This window comes from Salvelinus alpinus, chromosome 3 (assembly GCF_045679555.1).
Source record: "Salvelinus alpinus chromosome 3, SLU_Salpinus.1, whole genome shotgun sequence".
Lineage (NCBI taxonomy): Eukaryota > Metazoa > Chordata > Actinopteri > Salmoniformes > Salmonidae > Salvelinus > Salvelinus alpinus.
In genome coordinates, this window is record NC_092088.1 from 53180220 (window position 1) to 53201010 (window position 20791).

The window sequence follows — 20791 nt, forward strand, 5'->3', positions numbered from 1 at the left end:
AAGCAGGATCTGTCTTATTTCTATAGATACTGTATATGTGGAGGATTTATAAAGCCAGGCACATTTAACTGTTAGGCTATTGATTATAGACCTAATTAAGTTGGGGTTTCCTCCTCACTTTTCGTAGACAATAATGCAAGAGCTGTTTTCTCGTCTCCTAACTATGCTGCTGCCTCCGCGACATTATTCTCAACACCAATATGCTGGTTAATTTTGCTATTAAGCACATAGCAACATGGTCTTGGAAAAGGTACCAATTCAACAGCGGACTAATGTGTTTAAGAACCGTGGACAGCGACCACTAGCCAACGCATTTGTTATAGCGCATTTGTTATAAAATAATGTATTTTTATTAGTGTTGCACCATTGTTCTTATGTAGTTTAACTGTATACAATATAAGTAGCATGTCTTTGAGTGATGGACTGCGCCATCCCCATGGCCTCCACAATGGATTAGTCTACTCAGACAGGCGTGAATCAGACGTGTGTCTTGTACACCATGATATATATTTGGAAAATTTGGAAGGCACACACACCTGTCTTTATAAGGTCCCACAGTTGACAGTACATGTCAGAGCAAAAACCAAGCCATGAGGTCGAAGGAATTGTCCGTATAGCTCTGAGACAGGATTGTGTCGAAGCACAGATCTGGGGAAGGGTACCAAACAATTCTGCAGCATTGAAGGTCCCCAAGAACACATTGGTCTCCATCATTCCTAAATGGATGAAGTTTGGATATAGTTTTTTGGTTTAGAATAAATGCTATTGTGTTCTGATTTCAGCAAGCACATTAATAAATGTCTTTATGTTTTACATGTTAGCAGCCACACCTACAAAAAGAAGGGAAGCATGTCCGCTGCTTTCCACAGCGTGGGAGTGGATCGCAACACTGTGGCGATGAGTGCCCCTCTGGTAGAGATCATGCTTGTGGTGCCGGAGTTCCTTCATTCACAGGCAGTGTTTGACAGCTCTAAAGAGACGCTCAACCAATATGCAAGGAGGATCACCAAAAATGCAACAGCAGAGGTGAGCTATGCTATAAAATAGAAGAGGCGTAATGAACTGCTCCCTATTACTTATAAGTTCAAATAAACACTGATTATGCACACTCATTCACACACCCACACGTGCCCGCACACATACACACACCGGGTAGAGATAATGTAAGAGTAAGATAGTGTGTCCCTGCTGTAAAACAATCATAAAGATGTTAGTCTGTTTTCTGAGATGTGGTGCAAGGAACTGCTCCATATCCCCTATAAACTTGATTTTGCACACATTTATGTTTAAATGTTAAGGATACAGCATGTTCTGGCTGTAAATTCGAAACAAAATAAACAAAATATTGTGAGTGGTTGACACTTGCTCCAGATGTACAGTAAAGAGAGCCATCTGTACATGTTCCACAAAGATAATCACATAATTAAATCAAATTCTAAAATCCAAAAGGAGCGAATGATTTTAGAATGGCGGAGCGCCGTTCCTGAATGCATATAGTGGAAACACTGCAAAAGACATCTACATGCCAACCCCTAACTAAAAATTCCCAAGTACTGTACTGGGTATCTGCCATAGTTGTAACATAGTAACTACATAGTGATTACATGAGTAATTCACAATGTGCTTCACTTTACATTAAATTGCTTGTTCCTGAGCAGAAACATTGTAGTTACGATACTTTTCTTTATAACATTGTAATAAGTTACATGTTGATATCCTGTGAAATATGTAATTGCATTGAAAGTAAATTGTAATTACACTTTTAGGTGCTGTAACAACATTTATTCTACATTGAAGTGTATTTTCCCAATGATTTTAATAAAAAGGTTTACCCTACTGTGTTTCACTTTACTTGAAGCTGCTTGCTCATGATTACCTACATTGACCTTAAACATTATATTATTTTGAACATTTCACTTACATTACATTTGAAGCCCGGGAAATAAACCCGAAATCCCTTTTCACAGGCAGGTACATATTATTTACAAAGGTTATACCATTATGTGTTTCACTTTACATTAAGTTGCTTGCTCCTGGGTAGGTAAATTATAGTTACATGCATATCCATTGTAAATACATTGCTCTTACATTTAATTCAGTACATCCTTTAAGCCAAATAATATGGAAATAAGATAACTGTAGCTGTAGTTAATGATAGGGGGTGCATTGTTACAACAGCTGACAGAGTCCTAGCCTAGTTTTATTTTGGTGGTAGTGACTTATGTAGTCACATGTAACAAGGTTACATATTAGGATGCATTGTTAACATGGTGCTACACAGGAGACTGCAAAAGTGTAATTACAGAACATGTTAGTTACATTTGGAACAAGACATCTTGTAAATACATGTGCATAAATCATGAGTAATTACACGTGGAATAACCTCCGACAAGCTGATTTGTAATTACATGTTCTTGTTCCACTTGTGTAATAACCTATACCACTAAACCTTTATTACAGTGTAATTACTTATTTTTTTACATAGTAATTACATTTAACTATTTTATAAATACGTATATTACTATTTAGTTACATATGCATTAATGTACACTTAAGGTAATGTGTTACCAAAATGTCCACCCACAGGTCAATTAAGCATGTGTACAGGAGTGGCCTAACATTTACATTTACATTTACATTTAAGTCATTTAGCAGACGCTCTTATCCAGAGCGACTTACAAATTGGTGCATTCACCTTATGATATCCAGTGGAACAACCACTTTACAATAGTGCATCTAACTCTTTTAAGGGGGGGGGGAGTTAGAAGGATTACTTTATCCTATCCTAGGTATTCCTTAAAGAGGTGGGGTTTCAGGTGTCTCCGGAAGGTGGTGATTGACTCCGCTGACCTGGCGTCGTGAGGGAGTTTGTTCCACCATTGGGGTGCCAGAGCAGCGAACAGTTTTGACTGGGCTGAGCGGGAATTGTACTTCCTCAGAGGTAGGGAGGCGAGCAGGCCAGAGGTGGATGAACGCAGTGCCCTTGTTTGGGTGTAGGGCCTGATCAGAGCCTGAAGGTACGGAGGTGCCGTTCCCCTCACAGCTCCGTAGGCAAGCACCATGGTCTTGTAGCGGATGCGAGCTTCAACTGGAAGCCAGTGGAGAGAGCGGAGGAGCGGGGTGACGTGAGAGAACTTGGGAAAGTTGAACACCAGACGGGCTGCGGCGTTCTGGATGAGTTGTAGGGGTTTAATGGCACAGGCAGGGAGCCCAGCCAACAGCGAGTTGCAGTAATCCAGACGGGAGATGACAAGTGCCTGGATTAGGACCTGCGCCGCTTCCTGCGTGAGGCAGGGTCGTACTCTGCGAATGTTGTAGAGCATGAACCTACAGGAACGGGTCACCGCCTTGATGTTAGTTGAGAACGACAGGGTGTTGTCCAGGATCACGCCAAGGTTCTTAGCACTCTGGGAGGAGGACACAATGGAGTTGTCAACCGTGATGGCGAGATCATGGAACGGGCAGTCCTTCCCCGGGAGGAAGAGCAGCTCCGTCTTGCCGAGGTTCAGCTTGAGGTGGTGATCCGTCATCCTCACTGATATGTCTGCCAGACATGCAGAGATGCGATTCACCACCTGGTTATCAGAGGGGGGAAAGGAGAAGATTAATTGTGTGTCGTCTGCATAGCAATGATAGGAGAGACCATGTGAGGATATGACAGAGCCAAGTGATTTGGTGTATAGTGAGAATAGGAGAGGGCCTAGAACAGAGCCCTGGGGGACACCAGTGGTGAGAGCACGTGGTGCGGAGACAGATTCTCGCCACGCCACCTGGTAGGAGCGACCTGTCAGGTAGGACGCAATCCAAGCGTGGGCCGCGCCGGAGATGCCCAGCTCGGAGAGGGTGGAGAGGAGGATCTGATGGTTCACAGTATCAAAGGCAGCCGATAGGTCTAGAAGGATGAGAGCAGAGGAGAGAGAGGACATACAGGGTATATAACATAAACATAACATCATGATAATGTCTAATGAATTGGGTAATTAATTATGGAATATAAAATATGGATTTATGTATTTTCTACAGTAATCATTTAAGTCAATAGGACATTTTCTTAGCGAGTATGGATCAACCGTACGTATCACAATAATTTTATTGACGTGGGATGAAACATCTCAGAGACAGTGATATTATTTTATAAAACAAAGAATATTTATCATAAAAACAAGGTAATACTACAGTAAAGGATGAATTAATCATTGACAGATTATGGCAAAATGATATGCAATGATGAAGTCGTTAGCAAGGGGAAGAAAGAGGGGAACGGAGAGTATGGTTTCTTTTAACTCAATCTCTTGTCAGATTCCCAATTGTCCTTTCAGTGCGAAAATGGGAGAAAGTCCCTGTTCGAACAATTCCAAGTTGGTGTTTTTGTTGGGGGGGGGGGGGGTTACGGGGAAAATACTTAATATCATTTAACATTTCTACATGACCCAATGATCATAGCATTCATCAGTACACTTCTTATCTCCTAGCTTAGAAGTTTATTTTATGATTTCTCCCAAAAAGCCAGGTTTTTGGTGTTAACAAGAATGTTCTCTGGATTCCATATAAATGGTCTGGATTGTGTCCGTTTAGAGCAGGGCGAGCCAGCAGGGCCCCTGCTGTTGCCGTGCCGTCCTGGATAGAACGTTTGAAGTGTGGAGTGTTATTTTGAAATCCGGATGTGTGTGCGTGCACTGTTGTAGAATTGGAAACTGATCACCACACAGCGCCAATACCCAGCCTGTCATACATGTCACTGCAGCTTACCCATAATGTGCAAGCTGGTTAGGCCCCAGAACTACAACAACCACTGGCTACTTTGTCCTCACCCTGTCCTCACCCTGTATGTCCTGGTCACCTCAAAGACGTTGAATCAACCTTGCACACTTAGTTTCAGTGGGGAAAATATGAAAAATGTTTCAGCTGCACAGTACATACTGTTGTAGTTAAGGTTGCTTTCCTGTGACTTTGTTACTCTACTACGTGCTTCTGTCGCGAAAGGCTTGTTATATTTAGCAGAATTGCCCATTGTTGATATGCTGTAAGTGTGTGAATGAGATTTAAACATGAACACACATTACAATGCTGTTTGGCTTCAGCTATTCAAACACAGCAGAGGCATGGCAGTGACACTCATAGTCCTAGATATACCAAGAGTCTTATGAAACCCTTTTAAAGACAGAATAACATAATACAAAATTAACAAGAGCAAAGATGTGAACATGATTGTGTCACGCCCTGGCCTTAGTTATCTTTGTTTTCTTTATTATTTTAGTTAGGTCAGGGTGTGACATGGGGGATGTTTGTGTGTTTTTGTCTCGTCTAGGGTGTTTGTATTGTCTAGGGGGTGTTTGTAGAGTTCATGGGGTTGTGTTCATTGTAGGTGTTTATGTAAGTCTATGGTTGCCTAGATTGGTTCTCAATTAGAGACAGCTGTCTATCGTTGTCTCTGATTGAGAGCCATATTTAGGCAGCCATAGTCATTAGGTAGGTTGTGGGTGATTGTCTATGTGTAAGTTGCTTGTGTCTGCACTTATTGTTTATATAGCGTCACGTTCGTCGTTTTGTTAGTTTGTAAAAGTGTTTGTTTCGTCTTCATTAAAAAGGAAGATGTATTGTTATTACGCTGCGCCTTGGTCCTCCTCTCTTTCTCCTAACGACGATCGTGACAGATTGAGTGTAATCATGTTGGCCATATTGGATTCAGAATAAAATTACACCAACCCAGTCTTTATAGGCATGGGTGTTGTACACAAAAAAAATATTTACACGTGATTTAACCTCCATCAAATGGTACTATGGCAGCCCCCCACCTCGGTTTGCCCTCAGAATAGCCTCAATTCGTTGCGGCATGGACTCTACAAGGTGTCGAAAGCGTTCCACAGGGATGCTGGCCCATGTTGGCTCTAATGCTTCCCACAGTTGTATTAAGTTGGATGGATGTCCTTTGGGTGGAGGACCGTTCTTGATACACGCAGGAAACTGTTGAACGTGAACAACCGAGTAGCGTTACAGTTCTTGAAACAAACCTGTGTGCCTGGCACCTGCTACCATACCCCGTTCAAAGGCACTTAAATATTTTGTATTACCATTCACCCTCTGAATGGCATATATACACAATCCATGTCTCACTTGTATCAGGGCTTAAAAATCCTTCTTTAACCTGTTTCCTCCCCTTCATCTACACTGATTGAAGTTAATTTAACAAGTGACATCAATAAGGGATCATAGCTTTCTCCTGGATTCACCTGGTCAGTCTATGTCATAAAAAAAGCAGGTGTCCTTAATGTTTTGTATACTCAATGTATACATACATTATTTTAAAGCAGGACTCTGTAAAGTCCATTATCCTTCTGAAGAGTATGAATTAGGCTGTTTGAGAAGGTTTGAATCCTAGTCAACCTGCCTACACATTGTTTGAAGTACAATAGACCAACATACAGTATCTACTGTAGTAGGTCAAAGCTGTGCTATGGAAAACCTTGGTAGAGCATGGGGGAAGTAGACATTGTGGTGCTCGTGAATTTCCTTAAATTTACATGTTTTTTACACCAGAATATCACGGCTCAGGCTAAGACCCAGTAGTACGAGTCTCAGAGTTTATTATAGTTCAAGGGGCAGGCAACAGGTAAGTTAAGGCAGGCAAAGAGTTGTAATCCTAAGCAGAGTCAGGCAGGTACAGGACAGCAGGCAGGATCAGGACAGGCAGAAAGGTCAGAACTATATAAAAGAAAAATAAAGCAAAAACTAAGAGCACAGGAAACACGGGAATACACTGGTAGGACTTGACGGGACAAGACGAACTGGCAACAGACAAACAGAATACGCAGGTATAAATGCACAGGAGATAATGGGGGAAGATGGTAGACACCTGATGGGGGGGTGGAGACAAGCACACAGACAGGTGAAACAGATCAGGGTGTGACACCAGATTGTGATTTTTCTGTTAAAGGTGCATTATACAATTTCCACATGCAAACACAGATTTTTTTTGGGAGCAAACAAAATTACTCATTGGCAGTGCTATTGTAACCTGTGATGTGGCCTCTGACAAAATTTCTGGACCTTAATGGCACAGGTGGTGTGCTTTCATAGCCAGCGTTAGCTTTCATCTGACTGGCCAGACTGGTGTGTAATCATTTCACCAAACAGTTGCAACTAAAATGAGAGCTTCTATTATGTCCGTGACATGGTGAAAGTACAATCCAATAATGAGGAGTCAGAAAGGTACGTTTAGGCTATTTACTCCATGGTGCAGCCAATAAACATGAACACCATGTCAGCAGGTGAACTTCCCCACCCATGGGGCGCACACCACTATACTCAGTACACAACGCTTCTTCCCCTCAGTCACATAGTGGGTTCCCCATAACATTGGCGAGCATGGCTCTGGAGTTGGCACTCTGCTTCCACATAAAGGCGTGGTGTCCAGGTCATCCAAGCCAGCGAAGGGGGAGGTGGCAGCAAAGGGGGCTTCTGCTTTGCAGCCCTGCAGCTGATCCACATGGCTGCGGTGCTCTTGACTGCCAGGCGTCCGAGTCCTGTAAGAGACAGGTCCAGTGGCTTCTTCCACGACTGCAGGGACCTGCTTAGGTCCTCCAGAGTAGCTCCTCATTTAAAGCCAAAATGCATTAAATGACTATGGTCCCTTTCTGCATCATCCCGCTGCCTTAGACGCATTTCACTTGCAAAGTCTTGGTGCAGCCGGTCTAAGGTGGTCTATCGCCCGTTCGGTAACAGCTCGGCTGGACTCTTCCCAGTAGAGGCTGTGGGCGTAACATGCTGAGACAGCAGGAACCTTGATATTTGTGTCTGCAAGTCACCCACCGAGATCCTAGACAGAGCCTCCTTGGTTGTCTGAATCATGCGTTCAGCTTGCCCATTGGAGGGCGGATTATATGTGGCTGTGGTGATGTGTCTAAACTCAGCAGAAGTGAAGGCAGCTCCATTGTCTGACATCAGGACGTCACACAACCCATGAGTGGCAAATAGTAGACGGAGGGTGCTTATCACGACAGCAGAGGACATCAAGCTAACAACCAGGGATTCTTTATCCAGCTGCGCATAGTTTCGTTCAGTGGCAGTTAGGGTCTTAGATGCATAGCACACGGTGCCTCTCGAGCATCAGATTCCACATGACTCAACAAGGCACAGAGCCCATATGGACCAGCAACAGGGGTTTTCTATCATCATAGTGGGCTAACAGCCCATCTAGCTGCTCTGTGCCTATTTATAGGCTTCCACATGATGGTCAGTCCAACTCCAGGGAGCTGCCTGGTCAAGTAGGCTCCAACACTGTCAAGCAGGAAGCAGTTGTAAAAGTTGAGAAGCCCCAGAAATGACTGTAGCTCAGACTTGTTCCGGGGAGAAAGTATCTCTGTAATGGCCTTTACCTTATCTTGGGTCAATCGCATGCCATCCGTGTCAATGTGGAACCACAGGAACTCAACACTGGGTGCAGCAAAAATGAACTTCTCCTTCTGCAGTTGCAGCCCTGCTTCCACAAAGTGCCTCAGCCTATACTTATGCTCTTCCGGGGTCCGGCCTGGATTCAGTATGTCATCCAAATATGGCTGGATCCCTGTAATGCCTGCTAGCAAGTGTCCATGTAGTGCTGAAAAATGGCCACCTCTGTGGACTCTCCAAACTAAAGCCTTGTTGTGCTGAAAAGCCCCCAGTGTGTGTTGATAGTCAAGAGCTCCCCTGCATCATCATCTAAAGTGTGCTTTTCTTATGTCCAGCTTTGTAAAACATCAGGGAACACTGCAGTGTTCACTGTGCCGCTAAGTCCCCAGATATCCTAAGGCTGTCATTCTTCTTGGTCACAGGCACAATGGGCATAGCCCACTTACAGTACTTCACTGGCTTTACAGGCTCCCTGCAAAGCCCAAGCCCCTGGAAAGTTTCTTCATGCTCCTTGATAATCGAATCCGGGGAGTTTTGAATGTGATAAACCCCCGTGACCTCGATGGCTAAAGGCTCATATCAATCTCAGCCCAATAAACTGTCTCCTGTGCCATGAATGCTGTGGTCTCCTCGATAACTCATGACCACAAAAATCCTACCCCGCACCTCTAACTGGGTCTTTGACCATTGCCTTAACACCCCATTGTCTTGCAAGAGATCTGGTGGCTCACCAGGCCACAATGCATGGTACGTTTCCTCACTAATCAGTGAACATCCAGAGCCTGAATAAACTTTCATTACATGCTTGTGCCATTTAGCAGCACTGTGGCCATATGGGACCGACCGACTCGATTCAGTCTTATGTAGCAAAATGTTGTTTTTTACATTTGAAAAAAGTAGATACTCAGAGCTAGAAAATGGTATATGAACACTACAGTTGAGGAACAATGTAATTCTGCTTTGAAAATGTATACATTTGTAACCCCACTTTCGAGAAAATGTACTTGAATATTTGGTACACCTACTGGAGAACTCTCCTTTGTCTACACCCATTCAGCATCGTTCACACCCTCTTAAGCTTTGGCCCCACCCATCTCTTTAAGGATTCACATGAGGCCATGTGCTAAACAGAGTGAGTATGGTAATGTACTAAACAACCAGAGATTTTAAGACTAAAGGCTGGTTTATACTAGTTCTATCGACATTTCTGCATACAGTTGTCGCAGTGACATCCTGAACATTCTATTGTCGTCCGACATCAAACTTGTCGTTGTCGTTATAAGAAGTATAAACACAAAAACAACTGGCTGCATGACATCAGCAGCCTGGTCGTCCAAAATATCATAACTGGTGTATTTTAACACCAATAAACCCATCCATTTAAAAACCAGGCCACTAAAAGCAACTTTCTGATCAATGATTTGGTTTGTTTCTAGCTTGTTAGCTGACTAGCCAGTTCAAATACTGACCATATCATATAGCTGACAAGGTCTTAACTTTAGTCAATTTGCATTCTTTATTACAGGAAAATTAACTTACAAGATCATTATTTACAAGTTAATGGCGAGCTAATTACAGAAAATAGCTTACGGTTGTGAATGTGACAAAATAAAAGCAGGGAGAATGGAGACTGGAGAATTCTAGAACTTGGACACCCTCTCATTGGCCTAATGTTATATCCTAATTTGACTTTGGTGCAGGTCATGTTGTTCTTCATATTACTCTGGTAAACACTCTATATCAAATATAATCTATGTTTATTTGTCACTTGCACAGGATACAGAATGTGTAAACGGTGCTGTGAAATGGTTACTTGCATAGTGGAGTCTTTTGTTTAGCCATGTATCAATGAACCATAATCCCAACTAATACTACCATGCACCATGCATGAATCTGCAGGTAGCTAAAGCTAACCAACTAGGTTCAATGTTAACTAGCTAGCTAACATTAGGCTATAACTAGCAATGCAAATGGCTTTCTGAGATACAACTAATATTACTACACAGATCACACACGTAACGTTAGCTAGCTAGCTAACAGTACGCTTTAACTTGCAATGAAAATTACTTTCTGACAAAATTAGAAATGTATAATATCTGAAAATGTAGCTAGACTCTTACCCGTATACATGGATGAACACTCTCGCTCTCTGTCATGGATGCCATGGTTGCCCTTAGTATGAAAATGTAATCCGGAGACATGTGTTTTATACAACAGCCTTCTGTGTTCTCTTTTCGACTCTCCGCATTTGGCAATCATCTCTCTGCTTCGACACTGATTTCCAATCTCGGTCAACTTCTTCAATGACAACAACACTGTTGATCACCTTTTCTTCCCCCATCACTGCCATCAGAAGACTACAATGTCTGGTTCAATAAAAATATGTTTTACCTAATCAGGGATTTCCTCATCTTCTGATTCATTTTCAGAGTCAGAGAGAGTCAGCATGGCACAATCGTCCTCCTGAAAGTAGTCCATCACAACTTTTTCCCATTGATCTTTGTCGATAGCGCTATTAACTTCATTGCAGCAATGTTGATAGCATCAGTTCTTAAAAAAAAGCTGATTATCCACACAAACGGAGCAGCTCATGTTATAGTTAGAAGCATGCTGCATGGCAGACCAATCTTATCTCATCTCTTGGCATGTCCAGCCCATCCATTATCTCAGCCAACCATGGCTAGCGGGAAGTTTCCTGTATTTTTCCATGGCTAAACCAACTAGGCTCGTAATTTAACAATTTTGTTTGTATTCACAGATGTCATACAAGTTTGTCATTAAAGGACATGAAAGTTGACATGTTCCAGAAGGCATTTCTGCCAAAAACACATTTTGATTAAAACATTTTTTTTAAACATTAAAGTAGTGAAGTGGTGACATTCAACATACGCCTAGCTTCTTGAAACGGGTCACATATTGGCTTAGATGTGATGGTAGAAAGATTAGAATTTAACATTGAGCATCAATCTGAGCCTACTATAGTCGCACCTACCTGATTTAACTTCAATAGTAGGGGCTAAAGTAACAAAATCCATCAAGGAACCTGTAACGGCCGCCTTCCCTCTCTTCACGAGAAGAGAGGGTGTAACAGGGATCGGACCAAGACGCAGCGTAGTTGGTGCTCAACATATTTAATAATGATAAATAGTGAACACAAATGTGCATGTGTCAGCATATGGTCTCACAAGGGGTCTGAGGATCTCATCTCGGTACCTAATGGCAGTCAAGCTACCTCTGGCGAGCACATGGAGGGCTGTGCGGCCCCACAAAGAAATGCCACCCCACACCATGACTGACCCACCGCCAAACCGGTCATGCTGGAGGATGTTGCAGGCAGCAGAACGTTCTCCACGGCGTCTCCAGACTCTGTTACGTCTGTCACATGTGCTCATGTGCTCAGTGTGAACCTGCTTTCATCCGTGAAGAGCACAGGGCGCCAGTGGCGAATTTGCCAATCTTGGTGTTCTCTGGCAAATGCCAAACGTCCTGCACGGTGTTGGGCTGTAAGCACAACCCCCACCTGTGGACGTCGGGCCCTCATACCACCCTCATGGAGTCTGTTTCTGACCGTTTGAGCAGACACATGCACATTTGTGGCCTGCTGGAGGTCATTTTGCAGGGCTCTGGCAGTGCTCCTCCTGCTCCTCCTTGCACAAAGGCGGAGGTAGCGGTCCTGCTGCTGGGTTGTTGCCCTCCTACGGCCTCCTCCACGTCTCCTGATGTACTGGCCTGTCTCCTGGTAGCGCCTCCATGCTCTGGGCACTACGCTGACAGACACAGCAAACCATCTTGCCACAGCTCGCATTGATGTGCCATCCTGGATGAGCTGCACTACCTGAGCCACTTGTGTGGGTTGTAGACTCCGTCTCATGCTACCACTAGAGTGAAAGCACCGCCAGCATTCAAAAGTGACCAAAACATCAGCCAGGAAGCATAGGAACTGAGAAGTGGTCTGTGGTCACCACCTGCAGAACCACTCCTTTATTGGGGGTGTCTTGCTAATTGCCTATAATTTCCACCTGTTGTCTATTCCATTTGCACAACAGCATGTGAAATTTATTGTCAATCAGTGTTGCTTCCTAAGTGGACAGTTTGATTTCACAGAAGTGTGATTGACTTGGAGTTACATTGTGTTGTTTAAGTGTTCCCTTTATTTTTTTGAGCAGTGTATGATTCCCAATCAGAGACAACACAAAACACCTGCCTCTGATTGAGAACCATATTAGGCCAAACATAGAAACAGACAAACTAGACACACAACATAGAATGCCCACCCAGCTCACGTCCTGACCAACACTAAAACAAGCAAAACACACAAGAACTATGGTCAGAACGTGACAGAACCCAAACAATCTAATTCTGATGTCTGAGCCCACTTGTTTTCCTTAGAGCAGATTAAAATAGCCACGACATAAAAAAGCATGTGTAACTGTATATACTTTGTCAGGCAGGGCCATACAGCACAGAATGAGAGTAAATTTTACTTGGAAAGTTGTCTTTTAGTCAGCTACCAAAAAGTAAAGCTTACATTCATCATAAATATTCATTGTTGACATTTCCTCCTATTGTACCTCTGTGTTTACAGGTCTATATTTCCAAGATGCATTAAGCTATCCTAATGCTGTTTGTTTGTGTATGGAGGACAGACAACGGACTACTTGTATTAAACATTTTAGCAATATCAGAGTTTGCAATATTGGGTTACATTAGCTTATGCTGCCCATCCCCCCTCCAGCCAGGCATTATTCTGCATTTTCTGAGGTTAGGGGGTGTGTCTCAATATCTATACATTTAACCACTTTTACAGTAAAACATTTTTACACATCCATCCATTTCATAAATGGGAGACATTAGGGATAAAAAAAAACATGGTTGTGTTTTGTTCTACAGTACCAGTCTAAAGTTTGGACACACCTACTCATTGAAGGGTTATTCTTTATTTTTTTAACTATTTTTACATTGTAGAATAATAGTGAAGACATCAAACCTATGACATAACACCTATAGAATCATGTAGTAACCAACAAATTGTTAAACAAGTATATTTTTAGATTCTTCAAAGTAGCCACCCTTTGCCTTGATGACAGCTTTGCACACTTGGCATTCTCTCAGCCATCTTCATGAGGAATGCTTTTCCAACAGTCTTGAAGGAATTCCCACATATGCTGAGCACTTGTTGGCTGCTTTTCCTTCACTCTGTGGTCCAACTCATCCAAAACCATCTCAATTGGGTTAAGGTAGGGTGATTGTGGAGGCCAGGTCATCTGATGCAGCCCCATCACTCCTTCTTGGTCAAATAGCCCTTACTCAGCCTGGAGGTATGTTTTGGGTTATTGTCCTGTTGAAAAAACGTATCGCTGCAGAGTGTTGTGGTAGCCATCCTGGTTAAGTGTCCCTTGAATTCTAAATAAATCACTGACACTGTCACCAGCAAAGCACCCCCACAACATCACACCTCCTCCATGCTTAATGGTGGGAACCACACATGCAGAGATCATCCATTCACCTACTCTGTGTTTCACAAAGACAAGGCGGTTGGAACTAAAAATCTCAAATTGGGACTCATCAGACCAAACGACAGATTTCCACTGGTCTAATGTCCATTGCTCGTGTTTCTTGGCCCAAGCAAGTCTCTTCTTATTATTGGTTTCCAGCTGAGGTTGCTTTCCTTAGTAGTGTTTTCTTTGCAGCAATTCGACCATGAAGGCCTGATTCACGCAGTCTCCTCTGAACTCTGTGAAGCATTTATTTGGGCTGCAATCTGAGGTGCAGTTAACTCTAATGAATTTATCCTCTGCTGTCCTCATGAGACCCAGTTTCATCATAGTGTTTGCTGGTTTTTGCAACTGCACTTAAAGAAGCTTTCAAAGTTCCTGACATTATCCGTATTGACTGACCTTCATGTCTTAAAGTAATGATGGACTGTCGTTTCTCTTTGCTTTTTTGAGCTGTTCTTGCCATAATATGGACTTGGTCTTTTACCAAATAGGGTTATTTTCTGTATACCACCTCTACCTTGTCACAACAGAAAATGCATTCCAAGTGACTACCTCATTAAGCTGGTTGAGAGAATGCCAAGAGTGTGCAAAGCTGTCATCTAGGCAAAGGGTGGCTACTTTAAAGAATAAAATGTATATAAAACACTTTTTTGGTTACTACGTGAGTCCATATGTGTTATTTCATAGTTGTGATGTCTTCACTATTATTCTACAATGTAGAAAATAGTCAAAATAAAGAAAAACCCTTGATTGATAGAGTAGGTGTTATGGAAATTAGGCTAGTGGCAATGCCCAAACATTTTTGAGATACCCCTACCCGAGGTACAGTACCAGTCAAAAATGTTTGGGCATTGCCACTAGCCTAATTTCCATAACTAGAAACAATCATATTTCACAGATTAACCATGGTCAAAAGGAGTGAATGATTTTAGAAGATTTGGATTGAATACCTACTGAATTATACTGAGGAAAATCAATGGGATTATGAAATATCAATTTATTATTGGCCTAACTGCCAAGAGGTTTCCACACATCCTGGGTACATGTGGAATCCGTGTGGCTGGTCTTTTAATCTGTCTCATTGGTTATGTCACAACATATACCAATATTATTGTCTCTATCTACATTCAACATGTTTTACAGCTACTGTATTTTTTATATTTTTTATTTAACCTTTATTAAACTATTAAACTATTTAACTACTGTACAAGTGCTACATACTGAGTACATGGTGTCAACATTAATGCAGTCGCTGGTTATTTTTGCAATGGCTTCCCTTTTGATTAAACTTTGTGTTTACAGAGAGAGAGACACTAAATGAGATCCTCTCATTTGCAGTTTGAAATTCTTCCAACAGCCCCAATTTATATACTTTCACCACAGCATTGGTGAGGTTCATTAGCTTCATTCTGCTATGCTCCAATTACGACTGTACACATTGAAGATAATCTCATAATTTGCAATGGATTGCTCGGCAGAAGTTGTATATAATGTCCCCTGTGACTGCAATGATGTATAATAATTTGCCACATCCCAATCTGTGCATACAGAAGTGCTTTGATGTGGCAGTAGCATCTGCAGGGAAACATCTGAATCAAATCAATGTGTTGTTAAACAGCCTTTAATCCATCAGACAGATGTCTTTTTAATGTTTTCAATTAAGATTTTAAGGAACATAAGATATTTCACTTGATTAACCCCCGATTTGGGCTCATTTTAATGTCAATAGAATGTGATGCATGACAGCATTGTGGCAATGATTGCGTCAGCATAATGGTATGCACTGTGTTTATTAGGCGCGTTTAAATTCACCCCACACACAAATTGATTATTGCTTTTGATGCAAAATCCAAATCTACCAGAGGTAACATTTTTCCAGCTCTTCTACCCATACTGAAAAGCTCTTCCCATAGTACCTAAAAATGACACATGCAACACTTTGCTATCGGAAAGTATTCAGACCCCTTGACTTTTTACACATTTTGTTACAGCCTTATTCTAAAATTGATTAAATTGTTTTCTTTCCTCATTAATCTACACACAATACCCCATAATGACAAAGCAACAAAAATGTTTGCTAATTTATAAGAATAAAACTGAAATATCACTTTACGTAAGAATTCAGACCCTTTACTAAGTACTTTCTTGAAGCACCTTTGGCAGCGATTACACCATCGAGTCTTCTTGGGTATGATGCTATAAGCTTGGCACACCTGTGTTTGGGGAGTTTATCCAATTCTTCTCTGCAGATCCTCTCAAGCTCTGTCAGGTTGGATGGGGAGCATTGCTGCACTGCTATTTTCAGATCTTTCCAGAGATATTCAATCGGGTTCAAGTCCGGGCTCTGGCTGGGCCACTCAAGGACATTCAGAGACTTGTCCCAAAACCAATCCTGCATTGTCTTGCCTGTGTGCTTCACCATGGGGATGGTGCCAGGTTTCCTCCAGACGTGACACTTGGCATTCAGACGAAGACTTTAATCTTGGTTTTATCTGAGCGGGCCGTCATGTGCCTTTTACTGAGGAGTGACTTCCGTCTGGTCACGCTACCATAAAGGCCTGTTTAGTGGAGTGCTACAGAGATGGTTGTACTTCTGGAAGATTCTCCCATCTCCACAGAGGAACTCTAGAGCTCTATCAGAGTGACCATTGGGTTCTTGGTCACCTCCCTGACCAAGGCCCTTGCTCAGTTTGGCCGGGCAGCCAGCACTAGGAAGAGTCTTGGTGGTTCCAAAGTTCTTCCATTTAAGAATGATGGAGGCCACTGTGTTCCTGGGGACCTTTTATGCTGCAGAGTTTTTTTGGTACACATCCCCAGATTTGTGCCTCGACACAATCCTGTCTCGGCGCTCTACAGACAATTCCTTTGACCCCATGGCTTGGTTTCTGCTCCAACATGCACTGTCAACTGTGGAACCTTATATAGACAGGTGTGTGCCTTTACAAATCATGTCCAATCAAATGAATTTACCACAGGTGGACTCCAATCAAGTTGTAGAAACATCTCAAGGTTGATCAATGGAAACAGGATGCCCCTGAGCTCAATTTCGAGTCTCATAGCAAAGGGTCTGAATACTACTGTTTTATTTTTTATAAATTTGCAAAAATGTCTAAAAACCTGTTTTCGCTGTCATTATGGGGTATTGTGTGTAGATTGCTGAGGAATATTTGTTCTTTAATCCATTTTAGAATAAGGCTGTAACGTAACAAAATATGGAGAAAGTCAATTGGTCTGAAAACTTTCCAAAGGCACTGTATATATACCATGCTAACCTATCCAAGTCTGAGTACATTTATTTTAGTAAGCAAACCTTCCTGCGGATGAGGCCTGCAGTTCAACGAACATGATGTGTCAGATGCACAGCAGCATATGAATGATAGCCCCTTTCTACTCTAGTGAGAACATTTAGTAGTCATTATTCCATCATTATCATCTTTGCCAGCGCCTCTGCAGACCTCTGCCCGTCAGAGAGGCTTGTCTGTAATGGAATTGAAATATTAATATAGTCTATTTTCCAGGAAAAAAATGGGCGAATCATGTCCTCTTTATACTGAGATAGGAGGGGTTTAGTGTAGACATAATGGCTGTGCTCCTATTTGGTTCCATTTCCTGACACACCATTAGCTTGTAGAATGAGGGAGAGAAGGGGGAAATGATGCCATTATGAAAATGACACATTAGTAGAGCGTAGGATGGTCAAATAAAATAAAATGTTATTTGTCACATGCACCAAATACAACAGGTGTAGACTTAACCGTGAAATGATTACTTGCACACTCTTTCTCAACAATACAGTTAAAAAGTAAGAAAATATAAAAAAAAAGAAAAAAGAATTGAGTAGTAACTCAATAAAATAACAATAACAAGGCTATATACAAGGAGTACCGGTATCGAGTCAATGGCGGTCAGTTTTAATGAGCATGGCGTTTGTTACGTTCCCCAGTTTCTGTGTTGTAGTTTGTGTATTTGAGTGTGTGTTTCAGGAAATGGCTTCCTGAAATTCTCCCCACCCCCTGTATTTTGGTTAGCGCACCAGGTGGTGCTAAGTTAGGTAAGTAGTGGGTAGGCAGGTAAGGTAGGAGAGGGGGCTTTGATATTTACTTTCTTTGCTTTGGTTCCGTCCAGCCCCTTTTCCCCGTATTACCGTGTGAAGGAATAAATTCCTAGTAAACGGTAAATTCTCTGCCTTTTGTCATCCTTACTCGCACCTACAGTCCCATACCTCTTTCACTTCACGGGGAGTTGAGTTGTAGCAGGGTGTTGCGTTCCCTCTTCTTAGAGGCGTGCGTAACAGCGTTATTTCTATTACAGCATATTGGATGACTGTCATTCACATTCCATTCATCCAGCTCAATGTACCATCAATAGGTTAATGCTACAACATGATACCAAAATGTTCCCTATACCCATCATGAGTTTACTACAACCAAGCTTATGAATGAAAATGTACAACGTAGGTGCACAGGTCAAGAGAAAAATGTGAGTAATCAAGGTGACAGACAGTCACCTTACACACTCTAGCCTGCATCTAGCTGATATAGTCCAACAGCAAAAGAGAAATTCAGGTATGTTTATCCCCGTTTCATTCCGTTTGCTTCCATTTAAGAAACATTTTTCAACAGAATCGGCAGAATGAATACAAACCTGATCACACGCACACACAGTTCACTTTCATAGCAGCCACATACAAACATCATGATCATTTTGTTTGTTGTATAATAATTCCTTCTCGCATCTACACGCTCTCCTCCTCTCACCTTTGCATGTGGACTTCAGTGCACAACACATCAGCTGTCTGTGACTGTCATATCATAACTGCTACCCGCTACACAGCCTATATCGTTGTCACCATATTAGCTAACGTCATAGTCAACATATCTACTAGAACTAACACATTAGTAAACCCGCTACAATCATGCCGTACAATGTACAGTCAGCAAGCAGTTTATCAGTTACACTGTCGGGTCCCGGTGATAATAAATTAATAAAACCAAACGCTTGCCTTGTCTTGGAAGAATTGCAGTGTTGGATAGCCATAGCCAGCTAGCTAACATAGCATGTCTCTCTGAAACGGGTGTTTGGGTAGGCTAAACTAGCTAGCTGCATTCTCTAGCTAATTAAAAGTGAAAGTGGAAAAAAATACAAAGAAATATAGCTAGGTCTCTCTATTGCTTCTCCTTCATTTTTAAAGAAATTAATTTGTTCAAAACTGTTCAAATATTGTCTTTCGCTCTCTTTGAGTCAACTACTCACCACATTTTATGCACTGCAGTGCTAGCTAGCTGTAGCTCATTATTTCATTATCTTTTGATTAGGTGGACAACATGTCAGTTCATGCTTCAAGAGCTCTGATAGGTTGGAGGATGTCTTCCGGAAGTTGGCATAATTACTGTGTATGTCTATGGAAGGGGGTGAGAACCATGAGCCTTCTTGGTTTTTGTATTGAAATCAATGTACCCAGAGGAGGACAGATGCAAGCTGTCCTATGGCTACACCGTGATGCTACCCTACATAGTGCTGCTGAGGCTACTGTAGAACTTCATGACAAAACCGTGTGTTTTAATCAATTATTTGGTGACGTGATTATATTTAGTATAGTTTTATCTAAAAACTTTTTCAATGAAATTCACTGAGGAGCATGGTCCTCCCCAGTCTCCTCTGAAGGGTACGAGGTGTGATATCGAAAGGCCTTGGTTTTACCAATTAAACTCCCAGCTACATTTCTTCCTACACACTGTTACTTGATTAGGTCGACACAGATATTCTAAGGTCTCAATTAAACGCAATTTATGTAGAAAAACATTCACTTTAAATTGGATATTTTGCTCTTCTGTACTTTGGGTAATTTCAACCACTGAGTTCCTCTACTGAACTGTCAAACTGAATTTGTGAGTGCCAAGGCAGTTGGGAATTTTTTGAGCTGTTGAGGGTTCAGGTCACGGGTGATTCATTAGCATGTGAAGGTGCTTCGGGGAAAATAGGTCCCTCAATCACCTAAATGCCCTCATTGTCTCTCTGTCTCCCCCCTCTCTCTCTCTCGCCCCCTGATTTGCTACTCCTATTTCCCCTCACTCATCCACATATTTTTGGTTTTATTCTCTCTCTCCCTCCCTCCCTCTCTTTCTCTCTCTCTTTCTCTCTCTCTCTCTCTCTCTCTCTCTCTCTCTCTCTCTCTCTCTCTCTCTCTCTCTCTCTCTCTCTCTCTCTCTCTCTCTCTCTCTCTCTCACTCTGTCTCTCTTCCTCCTCCTGCCCCACACCCCCCTCCACCCCCATATGGGGCCAGAGAGCAGTACCTTTATGCATGGAACGATCAGGTGCATTGATAATACACTGAGCGCACAAAACATTCGGAACATCTGCTCTTTCCATGACATAGACTGACCAGGTGAATCTAGATGAAAGCTATGATCCCTTATTGATGTCACCTGTTAAATCCACTTCTGTGTAGATGAGACAATAGAGACATTTGAGATTGTATATGTGTGCCATTCAGAGTTTGAATGGGCAAAACAAAATATTTAAGTGCCTTTGAACAGGGTATGGTAGTAGATGCCAGGCTCACCAGTTTGTGTGTGAACAACCGCAACACTGCTGGGTTTTTCACGCTCAACCTTTTCCTGTGTGTATCAAGAATGGTCCACCACCTAAAGGACATCCAGCCAACTTGACACAACTGTGGGAAGCATTAGAGTCAACATGGGCCAACATCCCTGTGGAACGCTTTTGACACCTTATAGAGTCCATGCCCCCACAAATTGAGGCTATTCCGAGGGCAAAAGTGGGTGCAACTCAATATTAGGAAGGTGTTCCTGATGTTTTGTACACTTAGTGTACTTATTTATGCAAGACAAGTATTCATTGACCCAAGGCATGGTTGATTGAATGTTTCCTGCCTTATTAAGAC

General features: G+C 42.2%; 1 protein-coding gene across 3 annotated transcripts in view; it reads left to right on the forward strand.

The window, feature by feature from the left end:
* The window catches only part of LOC139570958 (glutamate receptor ionotropic, delta-1-like), a 448588-nt gene that overhangs the window by 232931 nt on the left and 194866 nt on the right, over window positions 1-20791 (forward strand). The gene's annotated exons all lie outside the window — the stretch shown is intronic.